Genomic DNA, 19733 nt, shown 5'->3' on the forward strand with positions numbered 1-19733 from the left:
ATAAGTACATAAGAAAATAGGTAAATAAAATAGAGAAAAAATAGGCAATTAAACAGATAAAAAAAAGGTAAATAAACTAGAGAAAAAATACGTGTATAAATAGAGAAAAATAGCTAAATAAATCAAGGAAAAAAGGTAAATAAAAAAATAGGAAATAAATTAGAGGAAAAAATGGGTAACTAAATAGAGAAGAAATAGGTAAGTAAATGAGAGACAAAAATAGGTAAATATCTAGCGAAACAATAGGTAAATAAATAGAGAAAAATATGTAAATAAATAGAGAAAATATAGGTGAATAATTAGAGAAAGAAAGAGGTAAATAAATAGAAAAAAGTTAATGAATAGAGAAAAAATTGGAAAATAAATAGAGAAAAAATAGGTAAATAATAGAGAAAAAATAGGTAAATTATCTAGGGAAAAATAGGTAAATAAATAGAGAAAACAAAGAGGTAAATAAATAGAGAAAAAATAGGTAAATAAATACAGAAAATAGGTAAATTAGGTAGAGAAAAAATAGGTGTATAATAGAGAAAAATAGGTAATGAAGTACAGAAAACAAAGTAGGTAAATAAATACAGAAAAAGAGGTAAATAACTAGAGAAAAAATAGGTAAATAAATAGAGAAAACAAAAGAGGTAAATAAATAGAGAAAAATAGGAAAATAAATAGAGAAAAAATAGGTAATTTATCTAGAGAAAAAATAGGTGTATAAATAGAGATAAATAGCTAATTAAATCAAAGAAAAAAAGGTAAATAAAAAAATAGGTATATAAACTAGAGAAAAAAATAGGTAAATAAATTAGAGAAAAAATAGGTAATTATCTAGAGAAAAAATAGGTGTATAAATATAGATAAATAGCTACATAAATCAAAGAAAAAAAGGTAAATAAAAAAATACGTAAATAAATTAAAGGAAAAATAGGTAAATAAACAGAGAAAAATAGGAAAATAATGAGAGAAAATATAGGTAAATGACTAGAGAAACAATAGGTAAATAAATAGAGAAAAATAGGTAAATAAATACAGAAAATATAGGTGTATAAATTAGAGAAAGTAAGATGTAAATAAATAGAAAAAAGTAAATGAATAGAGAAAACAAAGGAGGTAATAAGTAGAGAAAAATAGGTAAATAAATAGATAAAAAATAGGTAAATAAACTAGAGAAAACAGTGTATAAATACAGAAAAATAGCTAAATAAACCAAAGGAAAAAAAGGTAAATAAAAAATAGGTAAAGAAATTAGAGGAAAAAATAGGTAAATAAAATGAGAAAGAAAAATGCGTAAATAACTAGAGAAAAAATTGGTAACTAAATAGAGAAAAATAGGTAAATAAATAGAGAAAAATAGGTAAATAAAATAGGGGAAAAATAGGTAAATAAACAGAGAAAAATAGGTAAATAAGTAGAGAAAACAAAAGAGGTAAATAAATAGAGAAAAATAGAAAATAAATAGAGAAATATAGGTAAATTATGTAGAGAAAAATAGGTGGATAAATAGAGACAAATAGCTAAATAAATCAAAGAAAAAAAGGTAAATAAAAAAATAGGTAAATAAACTAGAGAAAAAAATAGATAAATTATCTAGAGAAAAATAGGTAAATAAATAGAGAAAACAAAAGAGGTAAATAAATAGAGAAAAAAATAGGTAAATAAATAGAGAAAAAATAGATAAATTATCTCGAGATAAAATAGGTGTATAAATAGAGATAAATAGCTAAATAAATCAAAGAAAAAAAGGTAAATAAAAAAATATGTAATGAAATTAGAGAAAAATATAGGTAAATAAATGAGAAAGAAAAATGCGTAAATAACTAGAGAAAAAATTGGTAACTAAATAGAGAAAAATAGGTAAATAAATAGAGAAAAATAGGTAAATAAAATAGGGGAAAATAGGTAAATAAACAGAGAAAAATAGGTAAATAAGTAGAGAAAACAAAAGAGGTAAATAAATAGAGAAAAAATAGGAAAATAAATAGAGAAATATAGGTAAATTATATAGAGAAAAAATAGGTGTATAAATAGAGAAAAATAGCTAATTAAAAAAAATAGGTAAATAAATAGATGAAAAAAAAGGTAAATAAATAGAGGAAACAAAGGAGGTAAATAAATAGAGAAAAATAGGTAAATAACTAGAGAAAAAATAGGTAAATAAATAGAGAAAACAAAAGAGGTAAATAAATAGAGAAAATAGCTAATTAAAAAAAATAGGTAAATAAATAGATGAAAAAAAGGTAAATAAATAGAGGAAACAAAGTAGGTAAATAAATACAGAAAAAAGAGGTAAATAACTAGAGAAAAAATAGGTAAATAAATAGAGAAACAAAAGAGGTAAATAAATAGAGAAAAATAGGAAAATAAATAGAGAAAAAATAGGTAATTTATCTAGAGAAAAAATAGGTGTATAAATAGAGATAAATAGCTAATTAAATCAAAGAAAAAAAGGTAAATAAAAAAATAGGTATATAAACTAGAGAAAAAAATAGGTAAATAAATTAGAGAAAAAATAGGTAAATTATCTAGAGAAAAATAGGTGTATAAATATAGATAAATAGCTACATAAATCAAAGAAAAAAAGGTAAATAAAAAATACGTAAATAAATTAAAGGAAAAATAGGTAAATAAACAGAGAAAAATAGGAAAATAAATGAGAGAAAATATAGGTAAATGACTAGAGAAACAATAGGTAAATAAATAGAGAAAAATAGGTAAATAAATACAGAAAATATAGGTGTATAAATTAGAGAAAGTAAGATGTAAATAAATAGAAAAAAGTAAATGAATAGAGAAAACAAAGGAGGTAAATAAGTAGAGAAAAATAGGTAAATAAATAGATAAAAAATAGGTAAATAAACTAGAGAAAACAGTGTATAAATACAGAAAAATAGCTAAATAAACCAAAGGAAAAAAGGTAAATAAAAAATAGGTAAAGAAATTAGAGGAAAAATAGGTAAATAAATGAGAAAGAAAATGCGTAAATAACTAGAGAAAAAATTGGTAACTAAATAGAGAAAAATAGGTAAATAAATAGAGAAAAATAGGTAAATAAATAGGGAAAAATAGGTAAATAAACAGAGAAAAATAGGTAAATAAGTAGAGAAAACAAAAGAGGTAAATAAATAGAGAAAAATAGGAAAATAAATAGAGAAATATAGGTAAATTATGTAGAGAAAAATAGGTGGATTAAATAGAGACAAATAGCTAAATAAATCAAAGAAAAAAAGGTAAATAAAAAAATAGGTAAATAAACTAGAGAAAAAAATAGATAAATTATCTAGAGAAAAATAGGTAAATAAATAGAGAAACAAAAGAGGTAAATAAATAGAGAAAAAAATAGGTAAATAAATAGAGAAAAAATAGATAAATTATCTCGAGATAAAATAGGTGTATAAATAGAGATAAATAGCTAAATAAATCAAAGAAAAAAAGGTAAATAAAAAATATGTAATGAAATTAGAGAAAAATATAGGTAAATAAATGAGAAAGAAAAAATGCGTAAATAACTAGAGAAAAAATTGGTAACTAAATAGAGAAAAATAGGTAAATAAATAGAGAAAAATAGGTAAATAAAATAGGGGAAAATAGGTAAATAAACAGAGAAAAATAGGTAAATAAGTAGAGAAAACAAAGAGGTAAATAAATAGAGAAAAAATAGGAAAATAAATAGAGAAATATAGGTAAATTATATAGAGAAAAATAGGTGTATAAATAGAGAAAAATAGCTAATTAAAAAAATAGGTAAATAAATAGATGAAAAAAGGTAAATAAATAGAGGAAACAAAGGAGGTAATAAATAGAGAAAAATAGGTAAATAATTAGAGAAAAAAGAGGTAAATAAGTAGAGAAAAATAGGTAAATAAATAGATAAAAATAGGTAAATAAACTAGAGAAAAAAAGTGTATAAATACAGAAAAATAGCTAAATAACCAAAGGAAAAAAGGTAAATAAAAAATAGGTAAATAAATTAGAGGAAAAAATAGGTAAATAAACAGAGAAAAATACGTAAATAAATGAGAGAGAGAAATAGGTAAATATATAGAGAAAAATAGGTAAATAATAGAGAAAAAAGGTAAATAAATAGAGAAAATAGGTAAATAAGTACATAAGAAAATAGGTAAATAAAATAGAGAAAAAATAGGCAAATAAACAGATAAATATAGGTAAATAAACTAGAGAAAAAATACGTGTATAAATAGAGAAAATAGCTAAATAAATCAAGGGAAAAAAGGTAAATAAAAAAATAGGTAAAATAAATTAGAGGAAAAAATGGGTAACTAAATAGAGAAGAAATAGGTAAGTAAATGAGAGACAAAAATAGGTAAATATCTAGCGAAAAAATAGGTAAATAAATAGAGAAAAAGTAGGTAAATATAATAGAAGAAAAAGTAGGTAAATAAACAGAGAAAACATAGGTAAATAAATTAGAGAAAAAAATAGATAAAGAAATAGTGAAAAATAGGTAATGAAGTAGAGAATACAAAGGAGGTAAATAAAAACAGAAAATAGGTAAATAAATAGAGAAAAATAGGTAAATAATTTAGAGAAAAAAATAGGCAAATAAATAGAGAAAAATAGGTAATGAAGTAGAGAAAACAAAGTAGGTAAATAAATACAGAAAAAAGAGGTAAATAACTAGAGAAAAGAAGGTAAATAAATAGAGAAAACAAAAGAGGTAAATAAATAGAGAAAAAATAGATAAATTATCTCGAGATAAAATAGGTGTATAAATAGAGATAAATAGCTAAATAAATCAAAGAAAAAAAGGTAAATAAAAAAATATGTAATGAAATTAGAGAAAAATATAGGTAAATAAATGAGAAAGAAAAATGGGGTAAATAACTAGAGAAAAATTCGTAAATAAACAGAGGAAAAAAAGAGGTAACTAAATAGAGAAAAATAGGTAAATAAATAGAGAAAATAGGTAAATAAATAGAGAAAATATAGGTGTATAAATTAGAGAAAGAAAGAGGTAAATAAATAGAAAAAAGTTAATGAATAGAGAAAAAATTGGAAAATAAATAGAGAAAAAATAGGTAAATAAATAGAGAAAAAATAGGTAAATTATCTAGAGAAAAATAGGTAAATAAATAGAGAAAACAAAAGAGGTAAATAAATAGAGAAAAAAATAGGTAAATAAATACAGAAAAATAGGTAAATTAGGTAGAGAAAAATAGGTGTATAAATAGAGGAAAATAGGTAATGAAGTACAGAAAACAAAGTACGTAAATAAATACAGAAGAAAGAGGTAAATAACTAGAGAAAAAATAGGTAAATAAATAGAGAAACAAAAGAGGTAAATAAATAGAGAAAAAATAGGGAAATAAATAGAGAAAAATAGGTAAATTATCTAGAGAAAAATAGGTGTATAAATATAGATAAATAGCTAAATAAATCAAAGAAAAAAAGGTAAATAAAACAATAGGTAAATAAATTAAAGGAAAAATAGGTAAATATCTAGAGAAAAAATAGGTAAATAAATAGAGAAAAATAGGTAAATAAACCAAAGAAAAAAAGGTAAATAAAAAAATAGGTAAATAAATTAGAGGAAGAAATAGGTAAATAAACAGAGAAAAATACGTAAATAAATGAGAGAGAAAAATAGGTAAATATATAGAGAAAAATATGTAAATAAATAGAGAAAAAGAGGTAAATAAATACAGAAAAATAGGTAAATAAGTACATAAGAAAATAGGTAAATAAAATAGAGAAAAAAATAGGCAAATAAATAGATAAAAATTAGGTAAATAAACTAGAGAAAAAATACGTGTATAAATAGAGAAAAATAGCTAAATAAATCAATGGAAAAAAGGTAAATAAAAAAATAGGTAAATAAATTAGAGGAAAAAATGGGTAACTAAATAGAGAAGAAATAGGTAAGTAAATGAGAGAAAAAATAGGTAAATATCTAGCGAAAAAATAGGTAAATAAATAGAGAAAAAGTAGGTAAATATAATAGAGAAAAGGGTAAATAAACAGAGAAAACATAGGTAAATAAATTAGAGAAAAAATAGATAAAGAAATAGTGAAAAATAGGTAATTAAGTAGAGAATACAAAGGAGGTAAATAAAAACAGAAAATAGGTAAATAAATAGAGAAAAATAGGTAAATAGTTTAGAGAAAAAAATAGGCAATTAAATAGAGAAAAATAGGTAATGAAGTAGAGAAAACAAAGTAGGTAAATAATACAGAAAAAAAGAGGTAAATAACTAGAGAAGTAAATAACTAGAGAAAAAAGGTAAATAAATAGAGAAAACAAAAGAGGTAAATAAATAGAGAAAAAATAGGTAAATAAAATAGGGAAAAATAGGTAAATAAACAGAGAAAAATAGGTAAATAAGTAGAGAAAACAAATGAGGTAAACAAATAGAGAAAAAATAGGAAAATAAATAGAGAAAAAATAGGTAAATTATCTGGAGAAAAAATAGGTGTATACATAGAGATAAATAGCTAAATAAATCAAAGAAAAAAAGGTAAATAAAAAAATAGGTAAAGAAATTAGAGGAAAAAATAGGTAAATAAATGAGAAAGAAACTGGGTAAATAACTAGAGAAAAAATTGGTAAATAAATAGAGGAAATATAGGTGTATAAATTAGAGAAAGAAAGAGGTAAATAAATAGAAAAAAGTAAATGAATAGAGAAAACAAAGGAGGTAAATAAATAGAGAAAAATAGGTAAATAAATAGAGAAAAAAGAGGTAAATAAGTAGAGAAAAATAGGTAAATAAATAGATAAAAATAGGTAAATAAACTAGAGAAAAAAGTGTATAAATACAGAAAAATAGCTAAATAAACCAAAGGAAAAAAGGTAAATAAAAAAATAGGTAAATAAATTAGAGGAAGAAATAGGTAACTAAACAGAGAAAAATAGGAAAATAAATAGAGAAAAAGTAGGTAAATATAATAGAGAAAAAGTAGGTAAATAAACAGAGAAAACATAGGTAAATAAATTAGAGAAAAAAATAGATAAAGAAATAGTGAAAAATAGGTAATGAAGTAGAGAATACAAAGGAGGTAAATAAAAACAGAAAATAGGTAAATAAATAGAGAAAAATAGGTAAATAATTTAGAGAAAAAAATAGGCAAATAAATAGAGAAAAATAGGTAATGAAGTAGAGAAAACAAAGTAGGTAAATAAATACAGAAAAAAGAGGTAAATAACTAGAGAAACAATAGGTAAATAAATAGAGAAAAATAGGTAAATAAATAGAGAAAATATAGGTGTATAAATTAGAGAAAGAAAGAGGTAAATAAATAGAAAAAAGTTAATGAATAGAGAAAAAATTGGAAAATAAATAGAGAAAAATAGGTAAATAAACCAAAGAAGAAAAGGTAAATAAAAAATAAACAGAGAAAAATACGTAAATAAATGAGAGAGAGAAATAGGTAAATATATAGAGAAAAAATAGGTAAATAAATAGAGAAAAAAAGGTAAATAAATAGAGAAAAATAGGTAAATAAGTACATAAGAAAATAGGTAAATAAAATAGAGAAAAAATAGGCAAATAAACAGATAAATATAGGTAAATAAACTAGAGAAAAAATACGTGTATAAATAGAGAAAAATAGCTAAATAAATCAAGGGAAAAAAGGTAAATAAAAAAAATAGGTAAATAAATTAGAGGAAAAAATGGGTAACTAAATAGAGAAGAAATAGGTAAGTAAATGAGAGACAAAAATAGGTAAATATCTAGCGAAAAAATAGGTAAATAAATAGAGAAAAAGTAGGTAAATATAATAGAGAAAAAGTAGGTAAATAAACAGAGAAAATATAGGTAAATAAATTAGAGAAAAAAATAGATAAAGAAATAGTGAAAAATAGGTAATGAAGTAGAGAATACAAAGGAGGTAAATAAAAACAGAAAATAGGTAAATAAATAGAGAAAAATAGGTAAATAATTTAGAGAAAAAAATAGGCAAATAAATAGAGAAAAATAGGTAATGAAGTAGAGAAAACAAAGTAGGTAAATAAATACAGAAAAAAGAGGTAAATAACTAGAGAAAAGAAGGTAAATAAATAGAGAAAACAAAAGAGGTAAATAAATAGAGAAAAAATAGATAAATTATCTCGAGATAAAATAGGTGTATAAATAGAGATAAATAGCTAAATAAATCAAAGAAAAAAAGGTAAATAAAAAAATATGTAATGAAATTAGAGAAAAATATAGGTAAATAAATGAGAAAGAAAATGCGTAAATAACTAGAGAAAAATTGGTAACTAAATAGAGAAAAATAGGTAAATAAATAGAGAAAAATAGGTAAATAAAATAGGGAAAAAATAGGTAAATAAACAGAGAAAAATAGGTAAATAAGTAGAGAAAACAAAAGAGGTAAATAAATAGAGAAAAAATAGGAAAATGAATAGAGAAATATAGGTAAATTATATAGAGAAAAAATAGGTGTATAAATAGAGATAAATAGCTAAATAAATCAAAGAAAAAAGGTAAATAAAAAAATAGGTAAATAAACTAGAGAAAAAAATAGGTAAATTATCTAGAGAAAAATAGGTAAATAAATAGAGAAAACAAAAGAAGTAAATAAATAGAGAAAAAATAGGTAAATAAATAGAGAAAAATAGATAAAATATCTCGAGATAAAATAGGTGTATAAATAGAGATAAATAGCTAAATAAATCAAAGAAAAAAAGGTAAATAAAAAATATGTAATGAAATTAGAGAAAAATATAGGTAAATAAATGAGAAAGAGAAATGCGTAAATAACTAGAGAAAAAATTGGTAACTAAATAGAGAAAAATAGGTAAATAAATAGAGAAAAATAGGTAAATAAAATAGGGAAAAATTGCTAAATAAATCAAGGAAAAAAAGGTAAATAAAAAATAGGTAAAGAAATTAGAGGAAAAAATAGGTAAATAAATGAGAAAGAAAAATGGGTAAATAACTAGAGAAAAAATTCGTAAATAAACAGAGGAAAAAAAGAGGTAACTAAATAGAGAAAAATAGGTAAATAAATAGAGAAAAAATAGGTAAATAAAATAGGGAAAAATAGGTAAATAAACAGAGAAAAATAGGTAAATAAGTAGAGAAAACAAACGAGGTAAACAAATAGTTAAAAAATAGGAAAATAAATAGAGAAAAAATAGGTAAATTATCTGGAGAAAAATAGGTGTATACATAGGGATAAATAGCTAAATAAATCAAAGAAAAAAAGGTAAATAAAAAAATAGGTAAAGAAATTGGAGGAAAAAATAGGTAAATAAATGAGAAAGAAACTGGCTAAATAACTAGAGAAAAAATTGGTAAATAAATAGAGGAAATATAGGTGTATAAATTAGAGAAAGAAAGAGGTAAATAAATAGAAAAAAGTAAATGAATAGAGAAAACAAAGGAGGTAAATAAATAGAGAAAAATAGGTAAATAAATAGAGAAAAAAGAGGTAAATAAGTAGAGAAAAATAGGTAAATAAATAGATAAAAATAGGTAAATAAACTAGAGAAAAAAGTGTATAAATACAGAAAAATAGCTAAATAAACCAAAGGAAAAAAGGTAAATAAAAAAATAGGTAAATAAATTAGAGGAAGAAATAGGTAACTAAACAGAGAAAAAATAGGAAAATAAATAGAGAAAAAGTAGGTAAATATAATAGAGAAAAAGTAGGTAAATAAACAGAGAAAACATAGGTAAATAAATTAGAGAAAAAAATAGATAAAGAAATAGTGAAAAATAGGTAATGAAGTAGAGAATACAAAGGAGGTAAATAAAAACAGAAAATAGGTAAATAAATAGAGAAAAATAGGTAAATAATTTAGAGAAAAAAATAGGCAAATAAATAGAGAAAAATAGGTAATGAAGTAGAGAAAACAAAGTAGGTAAATAAATACAGAAAAAAGAGGTAAATAACTAGAGAAACAATAGGTAAATAAATAGAGAAAAATAGGTAAATAAATAGAGAAAATATAGGTGTATAAATTAGAGAAAGAAAGAGGTAAATAAATAGAAAAAAGTTAATGAATAGAGAAAAAATTGGAAAATAAATAGAGAAAAATAGGTAAATAAACCAAAGAAGAAAAGGTAAATAAAAAAATAAACAGAGAAAAATACGTAAATAAATGAGAGAGAGAAATAGGTAAATATATAGAGAAAAAATAGGTAAATAAATAGAGAAAAAAAGGTAAATAAATAGAGAAAAATAGGTAAATAAGTACATAAGAAAATAGGTAAATAAAATAGAGAAAAAATAGGCAAATAAACAGATAAATATAGGTAAATAAACTAGAGAAAAAATACGTGTATAAATAGAGAAAAATAGCTAAATAAATCAAGGGAAAAAAGGTAAATAAAAAAAATAGGTAAATAAATTAGAGGAAAAAATGGGTAACTAAATAGAGAAGAAATAGGTAAGTAAATGAGAGACAAAAATAGGTAAATATCTAGCGAAAAAATAGGTAAATAAATAGAGAAAAAGTAGGTAAATGTAATAGAGAAAAAGTAGGTAAATAAACAGAGAAAACATAGGTAAATAAATTAGAGAAAAAAATAGATAAAGAAATAGTGAAAAATAGGTAATGAAGTAGAGAATACAAAGGAGGTAAATAAAAACAGAAAATAGGTAAATAAATAGAGAAAAATAGGTAAATAATTTAGAGAAAAAAATAGGCAAATAAATAGAGAAAAATAGGTAATGAAGTAGAGAAAACAAAGTAGGTAAATAAATACAGAAAAAAGAGGTAAATAACTAGAGAAAAGAAGGTAAATAAATAGAGAAAACAAAAGAGGTAAATAAATAGAGAAAAAATAGATAAATTATCTCGAGATAAAATAGGTGTATAAATAGAGATAAATAGCTAAATAAATCAAAGAAAAAAAGGTAAATAAAAAAATATGTAATGAAATTAGAGAAAAATATAGGTAAATAAATGAGAAAGAAAAATGCGTAAATAACTAGAGAAAAATTGGTAACTAAATAGAGAAAAATAGGTAAATAAATAGAGAAAAATAGGTAAATAAAATAGGGAAAAATAGGTAAATAAACAGAGAAAAATAGGTAAATAAGTAGAGAAAACAAAAGAGGTAAATAAATAGAGAAAAAATAGGAAAATGAATAGAGAAATATAGGTAAATTATATAGAGAAAAAATAGGTGTATAAATAGAGATAAATAGCTAAATAAATCAAAGAAAAAAGGTAAATAAAAAAATAGGTAAATAAACTAGAGAAAAAAATAGGTAAATTATCTAGAGAAAAATAGGTAAATAAATAGAGAAAACAAAAGAAGTAAATAAATAGAGAAAAAATAGGTAAATAAATAGAGAAAAATAGATAAAATATCTCGAGATAAAATAGGTGTATAAATAGAGATAAATAGCTAAATAAATCAAAGAAAAAAAGGTAAATAAAAAATATGTAATGAAATTAGAGAAAAATATAGGTAAATAAATGAGAAAGAGAAATGCGTAAATAACTAGAGAAAAAATTGGTAACTAAATAGAGAAAAATAGGTAAATAAATAGAGAAAAATAGGTAAATAAAATAGGGAAAAATTGCTAAATAAATCAAGGAAAAAAAGGTAAATAAAAAATAGGTAAAGAAATTAGAGGAAAAAATAGGTAAATAAATGAGAAAGAAAAATGGGTAAATAACTAGAGAAAAAATTCGTAAATAAACAGAGGAAAAAAAGAGGTAACTAAATAGAGAAAAATAGGTAAATAAATAGAGAAAAAATAGGTAAATAAAATAGGGAAAAATAGGTAAATAAACAGAGAAAAATAGGTAAATAAGTAGAGAAAACAAACGAGGTAAACAAATAGTTAAAAAATAGGAAAATAAATAGAGAAAAAATAGGTAAATTATCTGGAGAAAAATAGGTGTATACATAGGGATAAATAGCTAAATAAATCAAAGAAAAAAAGGTAAATAAAAAAATAGGTAAAGAAATTGGAGGAAAAAATAGGTAAATAAATGAGAAAGAAACTGGCTAAATAACTAGAGAAAAAATTGGTAAATAAATAGAGGAAATATAGGTGTATAAATTAGAGAAAGAAAGAGGTAAATAAATAGAAAAAAGTAAATGAATAGAGAAAACAAAGGAGGTAAATAAATAGAGAAAAATAGGTAAATAAATAGAGAAAAAAGAGGTAAGTAAGTAGAGAAAAATAGGTAAATAAATAGATAAAAAATAGGTAAATAAACTAGAGAAAAAAAGTGTATAAATACAGAAAAATAGCTAAATAAACCAAAGGAAAAAAGGTAAAGAAAAAAATAGGTAAATAAGTTAGAGGAAAAAATAGGTAACTAAACAGAGAAAAAATAGGAAAATAAATGAGAGAAAATATAGGTAAATAACTAGAGAAACAATAGGTAAATAAATAGAGAAAAATAGGTAAATAAATAGAGAAAATATAGGTGAATAAATTAGAGAAAGAAAGAGGTAAATAAATAGAAAAAAGTTAATGAATAGAGAAAACAAAGGAGGTAAATAAATAGAGAAAAATAGGTAAATAAATAGAGAAAAAAGAGGTAAATAAGTAGAGAAAAATAGGTAAATAAATAGATAAAAATAGGTAAATTATCTAGAGAAAAATAGGTAAATAAATAGAGAAAACAAAAGAGGTAAATAAATACAGAAAAAAATAGGTAAATAAATACAGAAAAGTAGGTAAATTAGGTAGAGAAAAAATAGGTGTATAAATAGAGAAAAATAGGTAATGAAGTACAGAAAACAAAGTAGGTAAATAAATACAGAAAAAAGAGGTAAATAACTAGAGAAAAAATAGGTAAATAAATAGAGAAAACAAAAGAGGTAAATAAATAGAGAAAAATAGGTAAATAAAATAGGGAAAAATAGGTAAATAAACAGAGAAAAATAGGTAAATAAGTAGAGATAAATAGCTAATTAAATCAAAGAAAAAAAGGTAAATAAAAAAATAGGTAAATAAACTAGAGAAAAAAATAGGTAAATAAATTAGAGAAAAAATAGGTAAATTATCTAGAGAAAAAATAGGTGTATAAATATAGATAAATAGCTACATAAATCAAAGAAAAAAAGGTAAATAAAAAATAGGTAAATAAATTAAAGGAAAAATAGGTAAATAAACAGAGAAAAATGTGAAAATAAATGAGAGAAAATATAGGTAAATGACTAGAGAAACAATAGGTAAATAAATAGAGAAAAATAGGTAAATTATCTAGAGAAAAAATAGGTGTATAAATATAGATAAATAGCTAAATAAATCAAAGAAAAAAAGGTAAATAAAACAATAGGTAAAGAAATTAAAGGAAAAAATAGGTAAATAAACAGAGAAAAAATAGGTAAATAAATGAGAGAAAAAATAGCTAAATATCTAGAGAAAGAATAGGTAAATAAATAGAGAAAAATAGGTAAATAAACCAAAGAAAAAAAGTTAAATAAAAAAATAGGTAAATAAATTAGAGGAAAAAATAGGTAAATAAACAGAGAAAAAATACGTAAATAAATGTGAGAGAAAAATAGGTAAATATATAGAGAAAAAATAGGTAAATAAATAGAGAAAATAGAGGTAAATAAATAGAGAAAAAGAGGTAAATAAGTACATAAGAAAATAGGTAAATAAAATAGAGAAAAAAATAGGCAAATAAATAGATAAAAATAGGTAAATAAACTAGAGAAAAAGTAGGTGTATAAATAGAGAAAAATAGCTAAATAAATCAAGGGAAAAAAGGTAAATAAAAAAATAGGTAAATAAATTAGAGGAAAAAATGGGTAACTAAACAGAGAAAAAATAGGTAAATAAATGAGAGAAAAAATAGGTAAATAACTAGCGAAAAATAGGTAAATAAATAGAGAAAAAATAGGTGTATAAATATAGATAAATAGCTACATAAATCAAAGAAAAAAAGGTAAATAAAAAATAGGTAAATAAATTAAAGGAAAAATAGGTAAATAAACAGAGAAAAATGTGAAAATAAATGAGAGAAAATATAGGTAAATGACTAGAGAAACAATAGGTAAATAAATAGAGAAAAATAGGTAAATTATCTAGAGAAAAAATAGGTGTATAAATATAGATAAATAGCTAAATAAATCAAAGAAAAAAAGGTAAATAAAACAATAGGTAAAGAAATTAAAGGAAAAAATAGGTAAATAAACAGAGAAAAAATAGGTAAATAAATGAGAGAAAAAATAGGTAAATATCTAGAGAAAGAATAGGTAAATAAATAGAGAAAAATAGGTAAATAAACCAAAGAAAAGAAGTTAAATAAAAAAATAGGTAAATAAATTAGAGGAAAAAATAGGTAAATAAACAGAGAAAAAATACGTAAATAAATGTGAGAGAAAAATAGGTAAATATATAGAGAAAAAATACGTAAATAAATAGAGAAAATAGAGGTAAATAAATAGAGAAAAAGAGGTAAATAAGTACATAAGAAAATAGGTAAATAAAATAGAGAAAAAAATAGGCAAATAAATAGATAAAAATAGGTAAATAAACTAGAGAAAAAGTAGGTGTATAAATAGAGAAAAATAGCTAAATAAATCAAGGGAAAAAAGGTAAATAAAAAAATAGGTAAATAAATTAGAGGAAAAAATGGGTAACTAAACAGAGAAAAAATAGGTAAATAAATGAGAGAAAAAATAGGTAAATAACTAGCGAAAAATAGGTAAATAAATAGAGAAAAAGTAGGTAAATATAATAGAGAAAAAGTAGGTAAATAAACAGAGAAAACATAGGTAAATAAATTAGAGAAACAAATAGATAAAGAAATAGTGAAAAATAGGTAATGAAGTAGAGAATACAAAGGAGGTAAATAAAAACAGAAAATAGGTAAATAAATAGAGAAAAATAGGTAAATAATTTAGAGAAAAAGAATAGGCAAATAAATAGAGAAAAATAGGTAATGAAGTAGAGAAAACAAAGTAGGAAAATAAATACAGAAAAAAAGAGGTAAATAACTAGAGATAAAAAGGTAAATAAATAGAGAAAACAAAAGAGGTAACTAAACAGAGAAAAAATAGGAAAATAAATACAGAAAAAGTAGGTAAATATAATAGAGAAAAAGTAGGTAAATAAACAGAGAAAACATAGGTAAATAAACAGAGAAAACATAGGTAAATAAATTAGAGAAAAAAATAGATAAAGAAATAGTTAAAAATAGGTAATGAAGTAGAGAATACAAAGGAGGTAAATAAAAACAGAAAATAGGTAAATAAATAGAGAAAAATAGGTAAATAATTCAGAGAAACAAATAGATAAAGAAATAGTGAAAAATAGGTAATGAAGTAGAGAATACAAAGGAGGTAAACAAATAGTTAAAAAATAGGAAAATAAATAGAGAAAAAATAGGTAAATTATCTGGAGAAAAAATAGGTGTATACATAGAGATAAATAGCTAAATAAATCAAAGAAAAAAAGGTAAATAAAAAAATAGGTAAAGAAATTAGAGGAAAAAATAGGTAAATAAATGAGAAAGAAACTGGCTAAATAACTAGAGAAAAAATTGGTAAATAAATAGAGGAAATATAGGTGTATAAATTAGAGAAAGAAAGAGGTAAATAAATAGAAAAAAGTAAATGAATAGAGAAAACAAAGGAGGTAAATAAATAGAGAAAAATAGGTAAATAAATAGAGAAAAAAGAGGTAAGTAAGTAGAGAAAAATAGGTAAATAAATAGATAAAAATAGGTAAATAAACTAGAGAAAAAAAGTGTATAAATACAGAAAAATAGCTAAATAAACCAAAGGAAAAAAGGTAAAGAAAAAAATAGGTAAATAAGTTAGAGGAAAAAATAGGTAACTAAACAGAGAAAAAATAGGTAAATAAATGAGAGAAAATATAGGTAAATAACTAGAGAAACAATAGGTAAATAAATAGAGAAAAATAGGTAAATTATCTAGAGAAAAAATAGGTGTATAAATATAGATAAATAGCTAAATAAATCAAAGAAAAAAAGGTAAATAAAACAATAGGTAAAGAAATTAAAGGAAAAAATAGGTAAATAAACAGAGAAAAAATAGGTAAATAAATGAGAGAAAAAATAGGTAAATATCTAGAGAAAAAATAGGTAAATAAATAGAGAAAAATAGGTAAATAAACCAAAGAAAAAAAGTTAAATAAAAAAATAGGTAAATAAATTAGAGGAAAAAATAGGTAAATAAACAGAGAAAAATACGTAAATAAATGTGAGAGAAAAATAGGTAAATATATAGAGAAAAAATAGGTAAATAAATAGAGAAAATAGAGGTAAATAAATAGAGAAAAAGAGGTAAATAAGTACATAAGAAAATAGGTAAATAAAATAGAGAAAAAATAGGCAAATAAATAGATAAAAATAGGTAAATAAACTAGAGAAAAAGTAGGTGTATAAATAGAGAAAATAGCTAAATAAATCAAGGGAAAAAAGGTAAATAAAAAATAGGTAAATAAATTAGAGGAAAAAATGGGTAACTAAACAGAGAAAAAATAGGTAAATAAATGAGAGAAAAAATAGGTAAATAACTAGCGAAAAATAGGTAAATAAATAGAGAAAAAGTAGGTAAATATAATAGAGAAAAAGTAGGTAAATAAACAGAGAAAACATAGGTAAATAAATTAGAGAAAAAAATAGATAAAGAAATAGTGAAAAATAGGTAATGAAGTAGAGAATACAAAGGAGGTAAATAAAAACAGAAAATAGGTAAATAAATAGAGAAAAATAGGTAAATAATTTAGAGAAAAAAAATAGGCAAATAAATAGAGAAAAATAGGTAATGAAGTAGAGAAAACAAAGTAGGAAAATAAATACAGAAAAAAAGAGGTAAATAACTAGAGATAAAAAGGTAAATAAATAGAGAAAACAAAAGAGGTAACTAAACAGAGAAAAAATAGGAAAATAAATACAGAAAAAGTAGGTAAATATAATAGAGAAAAAGTAGGTAAATAAACAGAGAAAACATAGGTAAATAAACAGAGAAAACATAGGTAAATAAATTAGAGAAAAAAATAGAAAAAGAAATAGTGAAAAATAGGTAATGAAGTAGAGAATACAAAGGAGGTAAATAAAAACAGAAAATAGGTAAATAAATAGAGAAAAATAGGTAAATAATTCAGAGAAACAAATAGATAAAGAAATAGTGAAAAATAGGTAATGAAGTAGAGAATACAAAGGAGGTAAATAAAAACAGAAAATAGGTAAATAAATAGAGAAAAATAGGTAAATAATTTAGAGAAAAAAATAGGCAAATAAATAGAGAAAAATAGGTAATGAAGTAGAGAAAACAAAGTAGGAAAATAAATACAGAAAAAAAGAGGTAAATAACTAGAGATAAAAAGGTAAATAAATAGAGAAAACAAAAGAGGTAACTAAACAGAGAAAAAATAGGAAAATAAATACAGAAAAAGTAGGTAAATATAATAGAGAAAAAGTAGGTAAATAAACAGAGAAAACATAGGTAAATAAACAGAGAAAACATAGGTAAATAAATTAGAGAAAAAAATAGAAAAAGAAATAGTGAAAAATAGGTAATGAAGTAGAGAATACAAAGGAGGTAAATAAAAACAGAAAATAGGTAAATAAATAGAGAAAAATAGGTAAATAATTCAGAGAAACAAATAGATAAAGAAATAGTGAAAAATAGGTAATGAAGTAGAGAATACAAAGGAGGTAAATAAAAACAGAAAATAGGTAAATAAATAGAGAAAAATAGGTAAATAATTTAGAGAAAAAAATAGGCAAATAAATAGAGAAAAATAGGTAATGACGTAGAGAAAACAAAGTAGGTAAATAAATACAGAAAAAAGAGGTAAATAACTAGAGAAAAAAAGGTAAATAAATAGATAAAAAAGAGGTAAATAAACTAGAGAAAAAAAGTGTATAAATACAGAAAAATAGCTAAATAAACCAAAGGAAAAAAGGTAATGAAAAAAATAGGTAAATAAGTTAGAGGAAAAAATAGGTAACTAAACAGAGAAAAATAGGAAAATAAATGAGAGAAAATATAGGTAAATAACTAGAGAAACAATAGGTAAATAAATAGAGAAAACAAAAGAGGTAAATAAATAGAGAAAAATAGGAAAATAAATAGAGAAAAAATAGATAATTTATCTAGAGAAAAAATAGGTGTATAAATAGAGATAAATAGCTAAATAAATCAAAGAAAAAAAAGGTAAATAAAAAATAGGTATATAAACTAGAGAAAAAAATAGGTAAATAAATTAGAGAAAAAATAGGTAAATTATCTAGAGAAAAAATAGGTGTATAAATATAGATAAATAGCTACATAAATCAAAGAAAAAAAGGTAAATAAAAAAATACGTAAATAAATTAAAGGAAAAATAGGTAAATAAACAGAGAAAAATAGGAAAATAAATGAGAGAAAATATAGGTAAATGACTAGAGAAACAATAGGTAAATAAATAGAGAAAATATAGGTGTATAAATTAGAGAAAGAAAGAGGTAAATAAATAGAAAAAAGGTAAATGAATAGAGAAAACAAAGGAGGTAAATTAAATAGAGAAAAATAGGTAAATAAATAGAGAAAAAAGAGGTAAATAAGTAGAGAAAAATAGGTAAATAAATAGATAAAAAATAGGTAAATTATCTAGAGAAAAATAGGTAAATAAATAGAGAAAACAAAACAGGTAAATAAATAGAGAAAAAAATAGGTAAATAAATACAGAAAAATAGGTAAATTAGGTAGAGAAAAAATAGGTGTATAAATAGAGAAAAATAGGTAATGAAGTACAGAAAACAAAGTAGGTAAATAAATACAGAAAAAAGAGGTAAATAACTAGAGAAAAAATAGGTAAATAAATAGAGAAAACCAAAGAGGTAAATAAATAGAGAAAAATAGGTAAATAAAATAGGGAAAAATAGGTTAAAAACAGAGAAAAATAGGTAAATAAGTAGAGATAAATAGCTAATTAAATCAAAGAAAAAAAGGTAAATAAAAAAATAGGTAAATAAACTAGAGAAAAAAATAGGTAAATAAATTAGAGAAAAAATAGGTAAATTATCTAGAGAAAAAATAGGTGTATAAATATAGATAAATAGCTACATAAATCAAAGAAAAAAAGGTAAATAAAAAATAGGTAAATAAATTATAGGAAAAATAGGCAAATAAATAGAGAAAAATAGGTAATGAAGTAGAGAAAACAAAGTAGGAAAATAAATACAGAAAAAAGAGGTAAATAACTAGAGATAAAAAGGTAAATAAATAGAGAAAACAAAAGAGGTAAATAAATAGAGAAAAATAGGTAAATAAAATAGGGAAAAATAGGTAAATAAACAGAGAAAATTAGGTAAATAAGTAGAGATAAATAGCTAATTAAATCAAAGAAAAAAAGGTAAATAAAAAAATAGGTAAATAAACTAGAGAAAAAAATAGGTAAATAAATTAGAGAAAAAATAGGTAAATTATCTAGAGAAAAATAGGTGTATAAACATAGATAAATAGCTACATAAATCAAAGAAACAAAGGTAAATAAAAAAATAGGTAACAAAATTTGAGGAAAAAATAGGTAAATAAATGAGAAAGAAAAATGGGTAAATAACTAGAGAAAAAATTGGTAAATAAATAGAGGATAAGAAGAGGTAACTAAACAGAGAAAAATAGGTAAATAAATAGAGAAAATATAGGTGAATAAATTAGAGAAAGAAAGAGGTAAATAAATAGAAAAAAGTTAATGAATAGAGAAAAAATTGGAAAATAAATAGAGAAAAAATAGGTAAATAAATAGAGAAAAAATAGGTAAATTATCTAGGGAAAAATAGGTAAATAAATAGAGAAAACAAAAGAGGTAAATAAATAGAGAAAAAAATAGGTAAATAA

General features: G+C 21.5%; 1 long non-coding RNA gene across 6 annotated transcripts; it reads left to right on the forward strand.

Moving 5' to 3' along the window:
• Positions 1 to 1347: 1347 nt before the first annotated feature.
• Positions 1348 to 17468, forward strand: LOC143378251 (uncharacterized). 6 transcript variants are annotated; one of them, XR_013087928.1, is made up of 4 exons: positions 1348 to 3060; positions 5553 to 6578; positions 8931 to 9999; positions 10929 to 12934. It is a non-coding gene; the product is annotated as an uncharacterized LOC143378251 (long non-coding RNA). The 6 variants fall into 6 exon arrangements; XR_013087924.1 differs by lacking the exons at positions 1348 to 3060; positions 5553 to 6578 and adding exons at positions 7353 to 7885; positions 15942 to 17468 and having other exon boundaries at positions 8835 to 9999; positions 10929 to 12329; XR_013087925.1 differs by lacking the exon at positions 5553 to 6578 and having other exon boundaries at positions 2987 to 3060; positions 8752 to 9999.
• Positions 17469 to 19733: the final 2265 nt, after the last annotated feature.

The sequence above is a fragment of the Andrena cerasifolii genome, unplaced genomic scaffold (assembly GCF_050908995.1).
Source record: "Andrena cerasifolii isolate SP2316 unplaced genomic scaffold, iyAndCera1_principal scaffold1802, whole genome shotgun sequence".
Taxonomy (NCBI): Eukaryota; Metazoa; Arthropoda; class Insecta; order Hymenoptera; family Andrenidae; genus Andrena; species Andrena cerasifolii.